The 10,890-nt window shown below is 46.1% G+C and overlaps 1 protein-coding gene across 1 annotated transcript in view; it reads right to left on the reverse strand.

Annotated features, from left to right (window-relative positions):
• MATCAP2 (microtubule associated tyrosine carboxypeptidase 2) overlaps positions 1–9,232 on the reverse strand; it is a 138,855-nt gene extending 129,623 nt beyond the window's left edge. The window contains exon 1 of the mRNA XM_073549994.1: positions 9,197–9,232. The gene's annotated coding sequence lies outside the window, so the exon portion shown is untranslated. The remainder of the gene's footprint in view (positions 1–9,196) is intronic.
• Between the last annotated feature and the right edge of the window lie 1,658 nt (positions 9,233–10,890).

The following is a 10,890-nucleotide window of genomic DNA, read 5'->3' on the forward strand; positions in this document are numbered from 1 at the left end:
CAAGTAGTGGCCTACAGGGACATATGTCACAATGATCAAAGCAGCCTCTCAGCGACTTATACTTCCAGAACCATAATTGAATATGTCATACATACATGTTGCAGACACATCAGTTGTTGTTATTTAATCACATGTAAAGCACCATGGAATAAATGGTGCTATAATGATAAATAGTAATACAGAAAAAGCATAAATCAAATAATAAGCATTGCAAAATGCAGATCAAGAAATGTGCAGCTGCTGCAGCGGAGATGTGTAGCTGGCAGCTGTCACTGATGATCAGGGCTGCCACTAGGAATTTCGGGGCCCCATACTGGCAAAATTTTCGAGGCCCCCTTGAGACTCCGCCCAGGCTCCACCCCAGCCCCACCTCCACCCCTCAAAATGTCCACAGTCCCTCCTCTCTCTTGGAAAAACTGCACTTCTCATCAATCACACATTAACAGTTCCCATTACCAGATCACACATCTAGCCAGCAGCTCTTGTTTTGGCCAAAAGATTTTTTAAATCTGCCACCACGACAAGGTAGACTCTACTGTAACCTATTAAACATTTGCTAAAATATCCAATACAATTTAGGTATATTTTTCATTTATTTTTCAATTTTTAAAATGACCAATAATATCACATCCAAAGGGACTAATACCACCGCACCATCACCATGTCTAGACCACATATTACCACCACATAGTGACCTATAATACCACATACATGGAACAAATACAGCCACACCATGACCAGACCACATATTACCACCACAGAGACAAAATAATAGCACATACAAGGGACAAATACCACCACACCATGTCCCAACCACATATTACCACCACATGGTGACCAATAATACCACATACAAGGAACAAATACTGCCACACCATGACCAGACCACATATTACCACCAGTGACAGAATAATAGCACATACAAGGAACAAATACCACCGCACCATGCCTAGACCACATATTACCACGACATGGTGACTGAATACTACAATACTGATCATTAATAAAAAAACATAATACTATCACCATAAGTGCCATTATACACAGGAGAGCTGTACTTAGCATGTAGTGTCTGTGTTCAGGTAATACAGTGATCACCGGTGACATTATGCACAGGACCTCTGTATATAGTGCCAGTGTACAGGTAATACAGTGATCACTGGTGACACTGTACAAAGGCACTCTGTATATAGTGTACAGGTACACTATATACAGAGTGCAAACAAAGGCACTCTGTATATAGTGTACAGGTAATACAGTGACCACTGGTGACATTATACACAGGAGCTCTGTATATAGTGTCAGTGTACAGATAACACAGTGATCAGTGGTGACATTGTACAAAGGCACTCTGTATATAGTGTATAGTGTCAGTGTACAGGTAACACACTGACTCACGAGTGATGTTTCTAGGTGAAGTCCTTCATCTTTGTTTTTCATCTTTCATCCAGCACACACCGCCATCACGTCTTCCAGCCAGGGCTCGTCTCTGCAGGAAATAACAGAATTATCTAGAGCTCCGCTTGCAGATCACATTCCTTATTTTTTTCCCAACTTCTACACTACACCAGATGAAGAAAAAAAGGCGACAGTGTCGCTCTGCACAGTAACAGAAACACCCCCCCATTTAAAACAGTATCCTCCAAAAAATAAAATGAATACATCACTGCAGTAATAATATCCCTTATTTAGCCCTTATGGTAATAATATCCCCCATCCTGACCCCTGTGTGTCTCATTCCTGACTTCAGCCATATTTTCTCTCATCCTGCCCTCATGATGAGTATCCATTCTGCCCCCATATGATCTCCCGATCCTGCCCCGTCTACATCGTATCCATCCTGCCCCATGATCCTGCACCATGTGTCTCCCATCCTGCCCCCTGTGTCTCACATTCTGCCCCGTCCTGTGTCTCACTTTCACATTCTGCCCCTCCTGTGTCTTACTGTCACATTCTGCCCCGTGCCTCACATTCTGCCCCTCCTGTGTATCACTGTCACATTCTGCCCCGTCCTGTGTCTTACTGTCACATTCTGCCCCCTCCTGTGTCTCACTGTCACATTCTGCCCCTCCTGTGTCTCACTGTCACATTCTGCCCTCTCCTGTGTCCTACTTTCACCTTCTGCCCCTTCCTGTGTCTTACTGTCACATTCTGCCCCCGTGCATCACATTCTGCCCCCTCCTGCATCTCACTGTCACATTCTGCCCCTTCCTGTGTCTTACTGTCACATTCTGCCCCCGTGCCTCACATTCTGCCCCCTCCTGCCTCTCACTGTCACATTCTGCCCCCTCCTGTGTCTTACTGTCACATTCTGCCCCATGTCCATTCTGCCCCAATGTCTCACATTCTGCCTCCTCCTGTGTCTCACTGTCGCATTCTGCCCCCCTGCTGTGTCTCACTGTCGCATTCTGTCCCCCTCCTGTGTCTTACTGTCATATTCTGCCCCCTCCTGTGTCTCACTGTCACATTCTGCCCCCTCCTGTGTCTTACTGTCACATTCTGCCCCCTCCTATGTCTCACTGTCACATTCTGCCCCCTCCTGTGTCTTACTGTCACATTCTGCCCCATGTCCATTCTGCCCCCATGTGTCACATTCTGCCCCCTCCTGTGTCATTACTGTCACATTCTGCCCCCTCCTGTGTCTCACTGTCACATTCTGCCCCCTCCTGTGTCTCACTGTCACATTCTGCCCCCTCCTGTGTCTCACTGTCACATTCTGCCCCCATGTCTCACATTTTGCCCCCTCCTGTGTCTCACTGTCACATTCTGCCCCCTCCTGTGTCTCACTGTCACATTCTGCCCCCATGTCTCACATTCTGCCCCCTCCTGTGTCTCACTGTCACATTCTGCCCCCATGTCTCACTGTCACATTCTGCCCCATCCTGTCTTATTGGCACATTCTGCCCCCATGTCTGCATTCTGCCCCTATCATATCTGCATTGTGCCCCCATGTCTTGCATTCTGCCCCATGTCTTGCATTCTGCCCCATCATGTCTGCATTCTGCCCCATGTCTTGCATTCTGCCCCCATCATGTCTGCATTCTGCCCCATGTCTTGCATTCTGCCCCCATCATGTCTGCATTCTGCCCCATGTCTTGCATTCTGCCCCCATCATGTCTGCATTCTGCCCCATGTCTTGCATTCTGCCCCAATCATGTCCAGCTTTCTGCCCCCATCATGTCCAGCATTCTGCCCCCATCATGTCCAGCACTCTGCCCCCATCATGTCCAGCACTCTGCCCCCATCATGTCCAGCATTCTGCCCCCATCATGTCTTGCATTCTGCCCCCGTCATGTCTTGCATTCTGCCCCCATCATATCTGCATTCTACCCCATCATGTGTGCATTCTGCCCCCATGTCTTGCATTCTGCCCCCATTTCTCCATATTTGCCCCTGTGTGTCTCCAGTCCTGCCCCCGAGTCTCCATTCTGCCAGGGAAACATATTTCCCCTTTCAATAATAAAATAAAAACTTTTTTCTTACCTGAACTCGCTGCTGCGTTGAAGTTGGAGCTGCAGCTGTGTGAGCTGAAATGACCTGTGGTGATGTGATCAGGGGGCGGGCTGATCAATGGTGAAGGACTGTGGTAATGATGACATCACCACAGGTCCTTCAGCTCTTCTGTAGCTCTGATGTCGGCCGCTGTGGTGGCTCTGCTGATGTGTGCGCTGCAGCCGGGCCTGCAGCGCACACTTGGGGCGCGACCGCAGCGCACACTTGGGGCCCGCCTGGCGCCCCATGACATGCAGCACTTGGGGCCCGATAACTGTAAGCACAGGAGCGGGGCCCCTGATCTGCAGGGCCCCCTTCTGTACTGCTGTTCATCGGGCCCCATACAGCAGTAAGGGCTGTCATGCCCTGATGGCGGCCCTGCTGATGATAACGCCTCATTGCTGGGAGCTAGAAAATCCAGATCCAGAGTTATGATCTCCACACTTAACCTTTATTTAATTTTATATGATCTCCCTTCAGCACCATATCTTGTTCTTTTTTTTTACAGCTGGCGCTAGGTAGTTCGAAAAGCACTCCTCCCTTCAAAGTTTTTCTCCTCTTAACATATTGAAATCATCATATTATAAAGCGAGGTGTACCTACAATTGCTCATTTTGCCTTTCTACCCAGCTAATTCTTCAGTTTTCCATTAGGTTTATGACATCACGTGAATAAAAACTAACTAGCTGAATCCTTCTAAGCTCTATATAGAAACAGGAGGTCAATTTTCCCTGTATGAGTGATGAGTCACTGCAAAAGCCAATGGCAGGAGCAGGAGGGAGCAGCTGGGTCTGGAGTTGAAGAAGAATGATTAATTCAGGGAAAATAGACTTCCTGTTTCTACATAGTACAGAGAAAAAAAGAGAAAAATTAGCTAAGTAGAAAGGCAAAATGAGCAGTTGTAAGTACATAGTGCTATATAATATGATGACTGCAATATAATAAGAGCATAACTATTATATTACTTACAATGACAAAACGTGCGTTGTGGCGACAGGGTCTATCCAGACAGACGTACCACATGCAAGTAATCCCATGCCTTAGGCTGGTTTCACACTAGCGTTTTTTAGCGCAGCACATCGTGCGCGTACATACTCCTGCGTCCTGAGCCCTTATCTTTAACATGGGTGCGCATGGTCTAGCATTTGCACGCGTTTGTATGCATTTTTGTGCGCATGTGTGGCGCCCCTGAGGGTTCAGTTGCCACAGAGGTACTGCACCTCCTCCTGAGGTGTGGTACCCCGCCATCCAGGTAAGTTGGAGGCTCCTGACCACATTCCAACACCTGCACCCATCATCACAAAGTAGTGTAGCAAAGCCACATTGCGGCTCCCTGTTTGGAGTGTAGCAGAGCACCTTTGCTGGCTCCGTGCTTGGAACACGAAGCATGCTGGGAGGCGGGTGGAGTTAGAATGCATAAAAGAGTGGGAAGGTTTAGGAGTTCAGTTCAGTTGAGTTGAGAGCTGAGTGGAGAGAGTGAGGAGAGAAGATCCCTGGGAGAGGGATGGAAGAAGGAAGTGCTGCAGCAGATCTCAGTGACCTGGGTCTGCTGGCACGGGAAAGGAAAGAAAGAGAAAGACATTGAACAGAAACCTGATCTTCCATGGGAAGGAAAGACTAGAACGGAACGTAGGAGTAAAAGGGAACAGAGGAAGTGGGTTAGAAGAGAACCCTGCCTAGAAGTTCTAAGCGCAAGGCCGGGGCTCGGTCCCCGAGGTTGTATGGATACTAAGGGTCCTACAGCAGACACCGTTGGAGTAGTGGGCTATAAATGCACTACTCCCATCTAAGACTTGGGGGCACAACAGCAACTTGGATAGTGAGCCAGGACTTAGGAGTAAGGAGTCCCCGAAGCAGGCTACAGCTGTCTGCCGTACAAGTATAGTTCTTGGGAACATCTGTCAGGAGGAACTCCAGTGTAACTCAGTACTAGGAGTACTTCACACCAAAGGCACTATAAGAGGAGACGTTCAGAAAGGCACATGTTGGCGGAGTGTTGGAAGGGAGCATTCCATCTTGCTTGGAGGTTGGCTAAGCCCCTGACCCGGAGGACACAGGCAGGCAGCGGTTTGCACAACAGACTGAGTAAAGCTTTGGAACTACACGCTCTGGTGTCCTCCACTTATTCCTGCGCCAACACACCCGCCACCGCTACATCTCGGTGCCCGATCTGATATCTGGACAGCGGGACCCCTACGTGCGTTTCGCTTCTTGCTTCTTCGGGGGCCCATCAAGCTCATCAAGAGAATGCCAAGAGTGTGCAAAGCAGTAATCAAAGCAAAAGGTGGCTACTTTGAGGAACCAAGAATATAAGACATATTTTCAGTTGTTTCACACTTTTTGTTAATTATATAATTCCACATGTGTTAATTCATAGTTTTGATGCCTTCAGAGAGAATCTACAATTTTCATAGTCATGAAAATAAAGAAAACTCTTTGAATGAGAAGGTATGTCCAAACTTTTGGTCTGTACTGTACATTTAAATAATATATGAGTGTGCATGTATGTGAGGGTATCCATGCATGTGTATGAGTGTGTGTGTATATATACAGGGCCTGTCTCACCACCCGGCACACCTGGTCAAGTGGCCGGGCCTGGATGAAATGAGGGGCCCACTTGCAGTTGGGGACACCAGCATGCTATGGAGCCCTTGAGTTGGGGGGAGTCCAGTGCCACAACATAGGGAATGGATGCATATTATATATTATACAGGGTGGGCCATTTATATGGATACATCTAAGTAAAATGGGAATGGTAGGTGATATAAACTTCCTGTTTGTGGCACATTAGTATATGGGAGGGGGGAAACTTTTCAAGATGGGTGGTGATCATGGTGGCCATTTTGAAGTTGGCCATTTTGGATCTAACTTTATTTTTTCCAGTGGGAAGAGGGTCATGTGACACATCAAACTTACTGAGAATTTCACAAGAAAAACAATGGTGTGCTTGGTTTTAACGTAACTTTATTCTTTCATGAGTGAGTTAATTACAAGTTTATGACCACTTATAAAATGTGTTCAAAGTGCTGCCCATTGTGTTGGATTGTCAATGCAACCCTCTTCTCCCACTCTTGACACACTGATAGCAACATCACAGAAGAAATGCTAGTCTAAGGGGGTCAGATTCCTTGTAGGAATGTTCAGATGACACCGGTGACATCATGTATTAGGCAAGGCATGCAAAAAGGAGAACAAGAAATGCAATAATGATGTGCACACCTAGCATGATATCATAAAAAATACACACTTTAACACAATTATTTTTAAACCCTATAAAAACACCAAAAAGCCTGATGAACACATCCAACCATACATATATAAGACGTAAGGTAAATATGAAATCTCTAGGGGATGGACTTGAATAATACACTATGGGGCACTCTGCAGGTAACACATATACCATAACATAAAGGGGTCACATAAAGTGCTATGTGCAGTATAGATAGAACTAATAATACAGTTTATCTACAATCAACAATTGTACGTAAAAATGCTAAATCTTATAGCCATATTAGGCACCTAATGTAAACATGCAATTTATAGCACATGATTTTATATCATCCAAACAAATCCCCTAAGCAGAGATATAACCACATGGAAATAGGAAGAGATATTAAAGCAATATCAATCCATATCACCCATAGGAAAACATCAGGTTGTACATCCCAAACACCCCATCCCCCCCCTCAAATACTCACCTATCCTCCGTTCCCTGCAGCTCCAGTGTCTTCAGCAGCTTCTGAATCTATGTGATGTCTCAGTGCAGAGAGTACGCTGTAATGACATCATCTGTGCTGAGCACTGCAGAGAGTCAGAAGACACTGAAGAGGCCGGAGCAGCGGGGAACAGGAAAGGTGAGTATTTTAATTTTTTTATAGATAGGGAACAACTTTCAAACTTAAAGGGAACCTGTCACCCACCCCAGGCGTTTTTAAGTAAAAGAGTCACCTTGTTCAGCACTAATGCTGCATTCTGTCTAAGTGGCTCTTTTATTTAGCATCCCTTCCACCGCCGAAATAATCGTTTTTAAAATTGGTCAGACATACCTGATATTTGTCAGGGGGGCAGGGCTTTCCCACTCTGACAGAGACGCCTCACATACGTCAGTCATGTCCTGCTTTTGAATTTGGGGCCGCCTCCTCGGCGTTCATTTCTTTTTCTGGTGCCTGCTGCACAGCTGCCCTGCTTAGCTCCGCCCCTATTGGTCACATGGTGCTGACGTCATCACAGGTCCTGCCGCACCACTGAAAGAATATTACAGCGCAGGTGCAGCGTTCATTTCTTTTTCTTGCACCTGCGCTGTAATATTCTTTCAGTGGTGCAGCAGGACCTATGATGACGTCAGCACCATGTGACCAGTAGGGGCGGAGCTCACCAGAGCAGTGGGTGCAGGCAGGACCTGTGATGACGTCAGCACCATGTGACCAGTAGGGGCGGAGCTAAGCAGGGTAGCAGTGCAGCAGGCACCAGAAAAAGAAATGAACGCTGAGGAGGCGGCGCCAAATTCAAAAGCTGGACATGACTGACGTATGTGAGGCGTCTCTGTCAGAGGGGGAAAGCCCTGCCCCCCTGACAAATATCAGGTATGTCTGACCAATTTTAAAAACGATTATTTCGGCGGTGGAAGGGACGATAAATAAAAGAGCCACCTTGGCAGAATGCAGCATTAGTGCTGCACTAGGTGGCTCTTTTACTTAAAAACTCCTGCAGGGGGTGACAGGTTCCCTTTAAGAATATCCCTTTAATTGACTGTTCAGGCTTTACCAGAGCCAAAGGAGGGATGAAATAGATGTTAAACTAGTAGGTGGGAACAGCCCAGTCATGCCAAGGGTGTACTGAGCGCCTCATTGGAATTTTTGAATAAAAAACAATTTGTAGCAAATGAAGAAAAGGCCATGTGCACACGTTCAGTATTTGGTCAATATTTTACCTCAGTATTTGTAAGAAAAAAAACAGGATTGCGTGATAAATACAGAAGTGGTGACTTGTTTCTATTATACTTTCCTCTGATTATTCTTAGCCTGGTTTTGGCTTACAAATACTGAATGGGTGCACATGGCCTAGGTTTTACTTTTGTTAGGGCCATGTTCTCTACAAGGTGCTGTGCTTGGTTTGAACAGTCACTTTATGGTCCCTTTAATTTCTTTGGCTGAAGCGTAATCTTAATGACTTGTCCCACATAATCACCTGATCACAGGATAGATTATACATGTTTGATCACTGGGGATCCAGCCACCTGGAGATCCACTGAAATAAGTGGTGGGGTGGGGAAGAGGGTGTAGATCTATTGCTTAGCTCTCAGATCTCTCATTATTAGGTGAAGAAGACGTAAAATGGAAGGATAAGGCAGAACTTGTTTGAGCACAGTGCAACCTGGTGTAATCTTGGGGTAATTTAAATAATTTCTTATTTAAAAATTGTAATAATTAAATATCCAAATAAAAAGTAATATATAATCATAGTGTAAGCCTACTTACATGTCATGTATGTGTGACACGGACGTGTGAACGAGGGCTAAGGCTGTGTTTCCATTAAGGAGGTTGGATACAGTCGTAGGAGACCTCAGGGTATCATAGACATATTTTCAGGGCAATTGGAGGCTTTCTAGCATTTTCAGTTTGGTGCAAGTCAATTTGACCAAAATTGAATGTTCTGAGAAAATTTGGTGAAGCTGAAAAATGTGAATGTCAAAACCTTTGCTCACCTCTAAAACTGGATTCACAGAACGTTTGCTACTACGTTCAATGGCGCTGTCAGGGCTTATGGGATTCATGTGCCAATGGGGCCATCTATTTATATAATTGCCTTCTAATGTCTTCATTTCCTGTTCTGTCCAGATGTCACCGTATCCCAGAATTCCAAGCGGAGGAAGTTCACAGACCGCCATATTGGGACACCCAAGTGATGGGTGTCTCAATATGGAAACTGCTGCTGGTACCAATCTATTGCACGGTACCACCAGCGAAACACCGTCGCACCACACACACACTCTATATGCAGTACGCACCACACACACACTCACTCACTCACACACACTCACACTCTCACACACACTCACACTCTCACACACTCACACATTCACTGCGCCTGCATGATTTCCGCGCAGTGAATAATTTCGCTGATCACGGCGGCAGATGTGTGATGTGTCTACAGGCAGAGGAAGCCGGTCACATTAAAGGGGTTTTCCCACGAACGAAAGTTCATTTTAAAAATTGTCTGTGTCTGACCATGTACGGAGCATACCACATCTCCTGGGCAGGGGAGGAAGCAAAAGACAATACTGACATTACAGCAGGGTATCACAAAGGATTTATTTTGTGAGGTAAGATATTACACTGACTACTTTTAAACAATATTTTACCTCACTAAATGTATCCTCTGTGATCTCCTGCTGTAATGTCAGTATTGTCTATTGCTTCCTCCCCTGCCCAAGAGCTGTGGTATGTTCTGTACAAGGTCAGACACAGGGGTGAGAGAGACAGAGCACAGGGGGGAGACAGCTCAAATGGGACAACACATGAGGGGAGAACACAGCACAGGAAGGAGAGAGACAGCAGACAAGGGGGATAGCACATGGGGTAGACAGGTCAAAGAAGAGAGGACAGACGGGAGAAGTCAGCACATGGGGAAAGAGAGAGTGGATAGGTGGGTGAGCACATGGGGGAGAGATTCTCAAGGCTGCAAAGTCTGCCCCCATCGTCACATTACCCCCCCCATGCGATAGCATCAGGCCTCCATCTAGTTGGTTATAATGATGCAGGCTTCCTCAACTAGGCAAATGCTGCCGAAAGTGATGCATAGCAGAGCACACTGTGACTCCATCTGCATCATTATAGTCAATGCAGGGGCGGACATATCAGTGGTGAAACCTGTACAGCTGCACAGGGGCCCAAGAAGTAAGGGGGCCCATTTACACTTCTGAAGCAGGTGAAATTGCTTTATGATGAGCTATTGGACTGCAAGGGGCCAATATATTACTCTGCCCTGTTGCTCTGTTCAACTATCTGCAACAACTACTGTAACTACTTCTCACAAAACTTCCCCCAACCTCTATCTCCTCCCATACTCTCTTCCTATTGGCCTAACACTATTTTATCTAAATCTAATCTCCATTTCTGCCTCTATAGTGCCACCTAAGCACTAACCCAAAACTACACTGTCACACCAACGCTACATGCTAAACCTGAGTCATTAACTGTCCCTATTCTCATCTCTAGCACAGTATACATTAGCACTTGACACATTATGTTATATACCGAGACATATTACTACTCACAAACATATACTTTACACAGTATAAACTGTAACCACATATTCACATTGTACCCGGTTTCTCCAGGCAGGTATACATAGGAATGCAGGGCCCCAAGCAGTCGCCTGCACCCCCCCTACACACCT

Source organism: Dendrobates tinctorius, unplaced genomic scaffold (assembly GCF_039654945.1).
Source record: "Dendrobates tinctorius isolate UK_male_01 unplaced genomic scaffold, ASM3965494v1 ptg000162l, whole genome shotgun sequence".
Taxonomy (NCBI): Eukaryota; Metazoa; Chordata; class Amphibia; order Anura; family Dendrobatidae; genus Dendrobates; species Dendrobates tinctorius.